Genomic DNA, 11527 nt, shown 5'->3' on the forward strand with positions numbered 1-11527 from the left:
CAGGACCCGAGTCTTAACACCATCGCGCCATCTGCTTAATGATCTATCTGTGTTTTTAAAGGTGCACCAGCTGATAGGGCCTAATAAGATCACCCAAATTGTTTGCACTATAAATATATGCTGACAGGACAAACAAACCTGGCTCGAGCGATATCGTATTCCGGGGGAGATGGATCTCTCTGTTGTCAGATTGTGAAGCAACCTTGAGGCTCTCATTGCTTTCACTAAAGCCCTAAAGCTTGATGGTGTTAACCTCGTGTGTTGTCTTAGTTGTTCTGTGTTAAACAACATGTTTGGACAAAAACAGGTAATTCTCTCTGAGATTGGACGTTCAACTTCTTAAAGATTTATTTGGAGATGATACTATCCATTTAAATGATGGCTCTTTAATGAAAACATGTTTTAAAGAAGAAATAGGCTGTTGTTTTCTGCCTACTGAACAGATAGACTGGACGTATTATTTTTAACAAGGGACAATAAAAGACTCACAATTTGTTCATTAATATTAAAAATGTTTGAAAGCTTTCACTGATTTAGGGATAGAAAACAGAGAGCAAAATGTTAGCCAAACCTCCTCTCTAATTAGGTATTGTGATAAGGTTTCATTATTGAAGGAAGGTCAGGTGGTCAAATGAATAGGTTCGTCAGAGTCTGCAGTGTCTCTTGATGTTGTGTGAGGACCAAATGGGTGGCTCTCAGGAACTGGAGTGCCAAAGTAAGCACATTTCCCTCTTGCTGTTGACCCCTCATTTTCCCAGATTGCTGAGTAAAAGGTAAACAGATGAACAACATTAATGATGTCCATTCATCATTGTTGGGGCAGCTTTGGTTTCCTCCACAGTGGGGCCTTCAAGGGGAAGGTGGAGAGCCAGAGAGCCTCTTACTTTGAAGGATCTCATTAACAATAGTTAGAGGCCTTCAGGGAGTCCAGAGTTTCTGCTAAAGACAGAGGTCAGTCGCAGTGTCACTGTAGTTCTTATAGGTTAATTCATCATTGTATGTATCATGTTATGGTGTGGTCCAGTACTGGGTATATTGCTAAATACATATTTTAAACACGAAAACCCAAAAAGCAAATGTACAAAAATGAAAAGCACAACCTGAACAAGAGGATTCTGGGAGATGATGTAATATGATTTTACTCATGTTGAACCACCTGGACAGCAGACCCAAACAGGATGTGGCAATATTTAACACCAGACCCTCTCTTCCTGCCATTAATTAGCTGTGACAAACCCTGAATCCTTTCCTCCGGCACCAACTGTATTATTGTGAAGAAAACTATATTTGAAATAACCGGTAAATAGGAAGTGTTCCAGCCATGAGTAAAAAGCTGCTTACTGTTACCTAAGGTGATTAGCATTATATCACAACAGGTTCTTTCATTTAAAACATGTCAAATCCTGTTTACACTCACGTGCTGCACTGACATATTTTTGTCTCTGACATATTTTCCCAAGGTTGTCAGGTGTCATCCTGTTTTCATGCTGAATCTGTTCATATGTGAGCATTGTTTCGTTCTGTAGGAAACCAGACATGTTAACAGACAATTGGAGGTTATTTTAGTCTGGAAGTATCATGAATCAGTCACTGCAGAAATCTCCAGATACTATTTAACTTTATGCAGCTGTGTCTTGGACATCACAATGTCAGCAACCACAGGCTAAATGAGGATTTAATTCTTGATGTCTCAAGAAAATATGGCTCAGTATTCAGTTTAATTTGAGGAGCAATTATAGAAAACAATACAGTATTCAATCAGAGTTGAACATCAGCTTCCAGTGGGAAAATGCAACTGGAAAAGACTAGATACAGCTCTGTGCTCTGACACAACATTGTTTGTGAATTTTGTCAAATACACTTATTTCTTTCTTTCCTAGGTTTAGATGACACCACTCTTATGTCTGAGGAGCTACATGTGGGGATAGCAAATAGTTAGCCCAGCCTAGCATAAAAACCACAAACACCAACTAACATGGTTCTATCTAAACCTTAAAAAAAAAAAAAAAAAAAAAAAAAAAATCCTACCAGTACCACAGAAGCCCAGAAGTTATTGCATTTAGTTAGTTTAAGCAGAAATGTAAAATTGACAGTTTACAGGCAGTTAATGTGCTGGAGCTATTTTGGACACAAAAGTGCTTGATGGATGGATGAACTTGTTGAGTGTTGAGTGAGTGTTACAGCACATAACTTTCTCTGAAACCACAAACTGCAGTTTTTACATTTTTGTTTCTGTGCAGATTAAACAAGCAAGATTCCACATGATAATTGCCGAGCTTAAAGGTGTTATATGTAAGTTTTTGCTATTGCTAGATAGCTCTTGGTTAATAAACAACTGTTAATGCTAACATTGGCTATGTAGCAATAGCAAAAACGTACATATAACACTATCAAGAGATGTTGGTGAGTGGATTTTTGAACTTAGGAGAGGATCAGTCTGGCTGTTTTCCCCTGCTTCCAGTCTTTAAGATAAGCTATGCTAATTGCCTGTATGTTAAGCAGCAGCCAGCAGCTAACTGCTTGCTGGCTGTTTGGACACAAGAATGGTAACAAATATCTCCCTCTCTGCAAGAAAGTAAATTTCCCAAAATATTAAACTACTCCTTTAATAGTGGAAAAGTCCAGTCATACTGTGCTCAGAATATTGCTCCATTAAATTTAATTTTGCCCTGCACCTACGAAACAATGCACAGCTTTTCTTCCAATCAGACAGACTGGGTCAAGTTTCCTTTGTAAGGATATCTGTGTCTGTTCATGAGGCTGTGCACCCCCAACTAACTGTGAGGGGAAACCTTGATGCACAGCAGTAGCAGCAGCACTCACAGAGGAAACTGATTGTTTGTCTAAAATAAAATTTCATCACCCCCACAAGCTGCGAGGACAAGCGCCTGCGGTCGGTAATATGAAGAAGGAAAAACAGCACTGAAAGTGAGTTATCACGGCTTGTGTCACCGCCAGTTATAAAAGCTGTTAGCTTTATAAATGAAGAGCAAGCGGTGCAAACTGTGCGAAAATGGTCCTGCAGTCAGAGAGCAGGTTATAACTCAGGCCTGTGGTGATACTCTAAACTCTATTAAGAGGTCCCACATGTGGCGCACATTCACCACTTCATGAGTTGATGCTGTTGGTGGTGATTCAGCCCAAGCCATCAAACAGATACATGAGATGTTTTTAACATCTCTCTTCATGTTAAAACATTCTCTTCAAATAATAACCCTAAAATTATGTTTAATGTAAATATAATCTTAGAGCCAGCAGGTGTACTCAAATTACTCTGTAAACATGCTTCCCTGTAAACTACCAGGATTTTTTCAGCCCTCTGAAACGTTATTAAACGAGATAAAGGAGACTGAGGCTAATGGAATATACCTTTTAATAGTAAATGTTTCACTGAGATCGATTGGTAGTGAGATTAGATTTATTCCTAGAAGTGGGGGACACTTAAGTAAACATGAATTCAATCAGGCAGCGAGATTTACTGGACTGCAATTGCACTTGAGTGCTGCTGTTTATTTTTTCAGTGTACAGAGTGTTTTTTTAAAACCTCAAATTAGTTTATCTTCCCTCAGGGGCTTTGTGTAAGATTTTTAAAAGGTTTCCTCAGAAAACACACACATCAGCCACATTCACAAACCCAGGCATACTGACGGTAGCTCTGTTACACTTGTGCAATTAGATAGCTTTAAAATTAACATTTTTATAAGCTCTAGTAAATGTTTCTGTAGCTATGCATGAACATGTTGTAATGCTTGACTATGAAACAACATAACAATAACATAATCATATTCAGTGCCTGCACGTTTATTGCTCTCTTAAAAGAATAGATGGACATTTTGGGAAATATGCTTTTTGATTTCTTGCCGAGAAATAGTTTTTTTCTTTTGTTTAATCTGCAGAAAAGCCAAAATAACAATATGTGGTTTTACAAGGGATTATGTCCCACACAGTTTCTGTCCCGAAGTGTCTACTAAAAAAAACTCTTTCTAATAACTGAACACATGCTTGGATCCTGATTAAAAGGATAATGTGGGATAATCATGACTGTCCAAGGCTTGACCTTTAAAATATCAACAACAATGCATGAAAGCTGGAGTGGCTCAACCCTTAGAGACTCATATCTAAAGGCAGCGACTTTGAGGTTTGGTGGTAAAATGACCGATTGACTATCATGAGAGGCGCCCTAAGAGAAAAATTACAAAAGTAGGCCATGGCCTGAGCAAGTGTTAGGTGAAGTTCATCTGTGCGCACGTATTTACACAAACTGCAGCCAAGCAAAATTGTGCGCTGAGATTTATTTTTGTGTAGAGAAATACATTTACTGAAATAGCTATAGCTTGTAGAACAAGGAACAAGGAAATGGGAGCAAAGCAGGGAGAGGATCTGTGGAGGTCAAAGAGGGAAAGCTAATAACTTGAAATAATAAATAATACAGCCGACTGATGGGAATTTGGCTGCAGTGCCATTTATTATCATCAGTAGGGTTACTCTAGTTAAAAAAATTAAAAAAAAAAGACTCAGCTAAATGCTTCATGGCTACTGTGCACTTGCTGGGACAGGAGATTTTCTTCCTCAAGACAATGTGTATGTTTGTTGTTTTACTCCTGCTATTAAATGTCTGGTTCTGGTCTTGAAGTGCTGCTGCCAGGGAGATGGTGGAGACAACCAATCCCAGATGGTGCTCTGCCTAGAGGGGACAGATAAATGAGGACCACCAGCGTGGATAAAACACCCAGACAGTGACACTGGGGTCTGCAGGATGACCATGCATTATATTAAATAAGCTGAAGCAAAAGCAGTGGACAAAAAGGAGGTTTGACCAGAGCATCCTGAATGACATTCTACACTTGACTCAATCAAATGAGCCTCTGTTCTCTATGACAAAATCAGCATGGCTTCCCATTTGCAAAGGAAACACTTTCAATGACACTGGCTGAAGTTTAATTTTCCATTACCCTAAAAAAGAAAATAAGCAAATAAATACACAAGTTCCAGGATGGTGAGGCTGGGGTTGTGAGAAAGGAGGAGCCCGTCTGCCCTGCAGTTAGAAGTAGCACTGTAGTTTCTGATTCCATCTCCATCGCACAGGAATAAACCCTCAGCTACTCCACACACCCCTCAAATATTTGGAAATGATTGAAGATAATTACATCAAATAAGACATAAGACATAAAATATTGCATTCTTGCTGATTTTAGTGATTTTTAAGTATGTCGAAACCATACACAAATAAAAGCTGATCACTGATGATGACAATGTTGATCTGTGAATCCTTCACAGCTCTTACATTACACCATACAGTAAGACCTCTCAATTCTCTTATTACATTTGCAGAGATTTCAGTAATCCAGTGCACTCAGCTAAAGGGTCTGTGGTAGAACTGAGACTCTTTTCTTTAGAAACCAGCTGTGAGGTCCCTCCAATATTCATCTCTGATGAAGTCCAGGACATCCATCCTGTTTGTAAGACTGTGACATCCAAGAAATATCAAGTGTGATTACAAGCATGAATGCTCTCAGACTATACAAAACTGTGTTACCAGTGACAAATGCTTTGTATCTCCTCGGTGATCGGCTTGGCAAATGATTGAAAACCGGTGTTTGACAATCCCAGCAGTAAGATCAACAAAGATCAGAACGCGGGTCTCGTCTGGGTGCTCGGGAGCAGATCTGAAGGGGTTAGAAGGTGTCGTGATAAGCTTTGAACCACAGTGGAAGGAGCTGGTGTTGAATTAACGCAGACCACTAACTGACTCCCCACACCCCGAGCCGTGAAAGAGTGAAAATGTGCAGTGCTAATCAGGGGAAAATAAACAGAGGACCACCCCCCTGGCATCATGGCAACTAGGGGAATGACTGCAGGATGGTGAGGCCTATCATGAGACACGGTCAACCTATATTACTGTCTCACAGCATCACAATTTACCCACAATATGAGATCACTTTTATGTGGAAGCAGAATCGCAGTCAGATCAATGATCACTTATATAATTTTGTATGCAATGCTGGCCTGTTGGGGGTGTGTCACTACGGTGCAAGAAGAGGTTCACTCACTCAAATGGGCTAGTCTGGATTAAAGCCAACGAGGCCTGAGGGAGCCTGCTCACAAATGGTGAGCCTCGGAGGAGCCAGTGTGCTCTGTCTGGGGGACTCCATCCTAATCTCCAGGATCAGGGGAATTTTTCCCATCAAGATGAGAAGCAGATGTCTCTCTTTTTCTGTCTCGCTCTCGTGCTGTCGCACCGACTCCGTTTCCGTGTCCTTCCCCTCGTTGAGGCAAACCTGGCCCTGCGTCCCCCCCTTGGGGGATGGGGGAGGAACATGAGCACCATGGGAAGGGTGGCTGCCTTTAGGTACAGAGCTGTGAGCACATGGAGCCGGTCCAAGATCTCCCAACTTTCTCATGGAAAAACACAAACAAGGCGATTTGATAAAAACGTCATGCTCTGGCGATTCCCACTTAAGATGGACAAGCGCTGGTTAGCTGGCTTTTCTAGGTGGACCCAAGCTTTAAAGTTCTATTCTCATTGTTGATCTAGTCTATGACCCCTGACTACTGGCAGGAAGAGGACTCATGGAGATCAGACCGCTTCTCATCATGTCTCTAGAGTTGGTACTTTCACCATAAATCCTCTCTGGCTCTGCTTCATGCACCTGCAGCTCCCCCGAGCCCTGCTCTGACTTCCCTAGAGTCCAAGCCCTTGGCTCCTGTGGCTCAGTTCTGACGTGCATACACTGGCTTGCAGCGTAAACAGACAGAGACGAACTTTGGGCCAGTCACCGGGTGTTTGGTCGGGTCTGTAAACAGATCAGCAAGAGGAGGAACAGGAGCTCCCACTGGAGATGAGACTGACTGACTATCCTGAGGCGGGAGAGCAAAGGGATGAGATATAAGGCTTATACGGATGCCTGTTAAATGTCCATGTTGCTGTGCCATCATCCGAGATAAGGTTTTCGGTATGAGATTGTTTAGGAACCTAGGATTGCAGGGTGGCCCAGTGGTTGGAAAGATCATCCCTCAACCAAAGCACCAAGGTTAAAGCTCCCAATTTATCAAAGAAAATTCCCTGCTTGAGCAAGACATTTTATCCTCATGTGCCTCTGTGATGCTGCTATGTAGCTGAGCCTGTAGCCTGACTTTATGAGAGCAAGCAAAAGAGAAAAATTCCTTTGGGATAAATAAATGTCTTGTTCAGCGCAATTTGTGATAATGAACAAAATGATTTAATTTGATGTAATTAATGGTAAACTGAACTGATTTCACACATATTTGAAAAAGCTGTATGAAGCCTTTTGTTGGTTCAGAACGAACGTGCAAAGTCTATTAAACTGCTGCAAGTAGCATAACTTGCAGCAGTGTGAAAATGAAGAGAATTGTGGATGTGGAGTGAGAAAGAAGTGAGTTTAGCCTCTCTCAGACTCTTAGACTCTCATCTGTAGTCCCCTCCTCATCTGTGTTTGAGGCCGGCAGCTTGAGGCTACATTAGCCGCTCTTAGAATAACACACTTCAGTCCTTTGAGATGATATATCTGGTACTGCTGTATTGATTTGGATGCATTTTTCAAAACTGTCATGAGTCAGAAAATGTTACCAGAGTGCAGTGCTAAATTGGTAGACAGATTCAAATTCAAGGGTGTCACAGTTACATTTGCAGCAGAGCATCAGGGAACATCTGGACTTTGTTGCATAAAGATTTAAAAATCGTGTTGCATGTTAAAAGCCAGTCACCCTGTTAGCAACCCTTATCATCGTCTGCACATGAAGTAATCAGCCTTGGTTACATTACTCTGAACAGCTTGTAAATACACTCCAACTATCTTTTGACTGATGCTTAGTCATTCAAGTCCACTTCAAAACACACATATTAAAAATATTTTCCTAACAGTTTTATCTCAGTGCAGTGTGAAGTGACGAAATGTTGACATCAATTAAAAATTAAACCAATCCAATCTATAACAAAGATGACTATAAACCTCACTATGCTATGCCATGTTATAATGAGCAAAGCACAACACACATCTGAAGCTAAAGATCGAGTCATGGTTGAAGATTACTGAGTCTGGCAGTGTTAATAAGGCTGTGTTTACATTCTGCAGCTCAGTGTTTGAGCAGACCTGAATGACCTGGGATTAAAAGGAGACTAGTGGTGGCTTGATGGCGCGCGCACACACACACACACACACACACACACGCTCAGATGACAAACTGGTGCCGATGTGGGTTTGAAAGCTGTGTTTAGGAAGCACTGAGTGCTTTCATATCAGCAGGATAGCCAGTGGTATGCATGTTCACATTAGCCCCAGAAATGTTACCTCATTAATTAGATTTATCATTTGGTAAACTCTGTATCAAACCCAAAAGCACACAAACAGGCCAGATGAACTGCAGAGTACTAATGAAAAAACACTGCTTAGTGTGCAGTGAATGTCACATTACCCCTCTCACACCATTAGAGTGAACAAATGCACTGTGGTTTGGTAACTTCTACAACAGGACCAAGCGTTGTAAATCTTAAATTCCTTCAACAACAATCTGACAATTGTTTGCCAGATGACATGCAGTAGTTTCAGATTGTAGCTGGAGGATGTCAGGGATAGTTTTGATTCTTGAGGGCTTTTTTAACGACGTGTTAACCACCATTACAATCAGGTTGGGTCATTGACCTTTTTTGGGTTTGACCTCAATTCTCTGAGCTGGTAATGCAGAAAAAAAACTCAGAAGAAACAGTGAGTGACGGATTAGAGCTTTTAAGAGAAGACCTCTCCTGGCAGGCACCATTAACCACATACAGACAGGAGGACTTAAAGATTCATCTGTGACCTCTGATTCCATTAACAACAAATAATGACACTTGAAATCTGATGTTAAAAGAGTTTTTCAGTCATCAGGTGTCTTTGTGCCTGTGATCAGAGAAGAATCACAGCCCTTTGTTTACACCTGATCCTGTATTCTGCCAACATACAAAAGCAAGCACTTTGAACTCATCTATCATTTTGACATATTTTGGAACTGAACAATTGCCACTCTGCTCTAATGTTCCACTGTCTAACCTCTTGAGTCTCTCCATTCGCATGCTGCTACACCTGGCTGTAAAGAAACACCAGCCCACAGGCACCTGCGCAGCCAGCACGCCGCAGATGGAGAGATTAATCACACTGCCAACGGTGTGATGCCGGTGATTTATGGGAAACTGTGACCGTGTGGTCATAACAACACAGAAATGTATATGTGGGATGGCCAGGAGACTAAATGGTACAGCAGGAGACTAAATGGGCCATTATTTGGAATTCAACGCTAGGACTCAAACCAAAAGGGGGTTCCCCTGTCTCGTAACCAGGGGAAGTGAGGGGAAGGAGCAGTCCCACATCTGCCGCCTTTGATGGTGCAGTTACACCCCCTGTCCTCTTCCTTGTGGTTTTCCTCATCTTCTTATTATTCCTGCCTCTTCCTGAGAAGACATATTCCCACACTGTGACCAGAGAGAATCTGGGTCCTTTCTGTCGTGACTCTGTCCACTTTCACCGCAGAGATACCCAGCAGCTTTATGGCTCTGCCGGGGGCGGGCTTAGAGGGGTAAGGGGCTCGCCATCCCAAGGGACCCCCTCCCCCCCAACTCCCCTCCTTTCCCTTTTCACCCACACCCCCACCTCTGGCCCAACTCTGTACAGTCCTCCAAATAACTGATAAACTCTGACAAATGGGTTCTGGCAAGTGGGTTTTACACTCACGTGATACCAGCAATTACACTGGTGCCCCCCCTTGCGTCTTCTGCTCCCTGTGTCCCCTGAGAGGGCTCTTATCAATGTGAAGAAGTCACTGAAGGAAATGCCAACTTAACTTGAGGAGCCTGCACACTGCCGTTCATCCTCTACAGTGACAAGGGATTTGCGGCAGCAAGTAGGGGGGGACCCGTATGTCTCATAACTATGCCTTGTGGCACCATGGATGGTGTGCTACAAGATCTGTGTTGTGCATTCTGTTGGGTCCAGGATCAGATTACAGGCCTCAGAGAAAAGGAGCAGTACAGAGCACAGAGCATGGAAGCAGCAGGATCAGGCTGAGCATGCAAAGCATGGGAAATGTGCTCGTGAATCGACAGACCTTTTTACTCTGGGCAGGAAACACAAATCTGCAGATGTTGAACAGCTGGGACACATCAGAACTACAGCATGGGAAATAAGTACTCATGAAATATAGTATACAGTTCACACTGCTGAGTTTTTACATCTAATAGCCTGTAAGATAGAACTCTACTGTGCAAACTGTCAAACTGAAATGAACGAATTGGATTTCTGAATGGAAAGCCACTGTGGAATTGATCTTCCCTGTGCCCGTCTCCAAGAAATTGGTGTTTTTTCTTATGTGCGTACTCTAGACTTCAAAAAGGCACAAATGACAGTTGAGCGCTGCATATTTATCTCTTGCTGTGGAAATGAGATAGAAGCTGAGGAAAGTGGAGCAGGGGAAGAGATGAGAGCACTTTGTAATTTCAAAGATGCAGGCTGATATGAGCTAAAATACTACACTCATGTTTTGTCCAGTCCAAAGCAGATGGTATCTGAGATGATGTGATACATGCAAGCCAAGAGCAAGTCTCTGGAGAAATGAGAAATAAGTGAAAAACCTCAAATTAACAAGAAATGGTCATTCCCATGATCTGACTCACAGTGGATAAGATATTATGCAATTTGGTGCTTGATTTGTTTGGTTTTCGGCTGTCAGTTTGTGTGTGTGAGTCTATTTACCTTACATGAGAACTGATATACCTTTAATGAGAAGCAGAAAATGGGAGTGCTGTAAACCGTAAAGACCTGTAGTGGATATCAGAATCAGAAACATCTGTTACATTGCTCTGTTGACTGTCCTAAAGATTTTGGCTGTAGATTCAGAACGGAGATCATTTTCAATTTTTGAAAAGACCTTTAAAAACACGATACAGATGACAGTGATGCTGTTGTTCTGTGTTTAGAAGAAATATTTGGAAATGCTTAAATGACTTATTTATAGTTCCTAATGAAAGTCAAGAATATCTTTTAACAAGCATCTGTCTGAAGCACATAAACTATGTGACCTCTGTGGTACAATGAATTAAACAGCTTCAAAGCCAGCAGCTGTGAAGTCATGAAAGCTTAACCCAACCTTATCAGATCAGCACTGCGCTTTTCTGAACAAATTTTCAAACACTTTCAATATAAAGAATTAATCATTTATCAGTAGTTATTAACAGAATGAAGAATGAGCCATCAGGGACAGCAGACATCTCTAGGTTGGGCAGTTCACAAACTATGTTGTGCTATTCAACAATGAGTAGTAAAATAAATGAAATGGAAATAAGATCTTGCTGGGGCTGATCTTGTGTTGTCTTTACTGATAAGAAAAAAAGAAAAATGGCTAAATATGTATAGTTGATAATGTTAGATATATATATAGTGAGAGATGAGAAACTGACAAAGAAAGCTTTTTATAAACTGTATATAAATAAAATACATATAGTTTTGTGAAACTCAACCTTCGGCAAGAGAGAGAGGAA

Source organism: Lates calcarifer, linkage group LG19 (genome assembly GCF_001640805.2).
Source record: "Lates calcarifer isolate ASB-BC8 linkage group LG19, TLL_Latcal_v3, whole genome shotgun sequence".
NCBI classification, from domain to species: domain Eukaryota; kingdom Metazoa; phylum Chordata; class Actinopteri; family Centropomidae; genus Lates; species Lates calcarifer.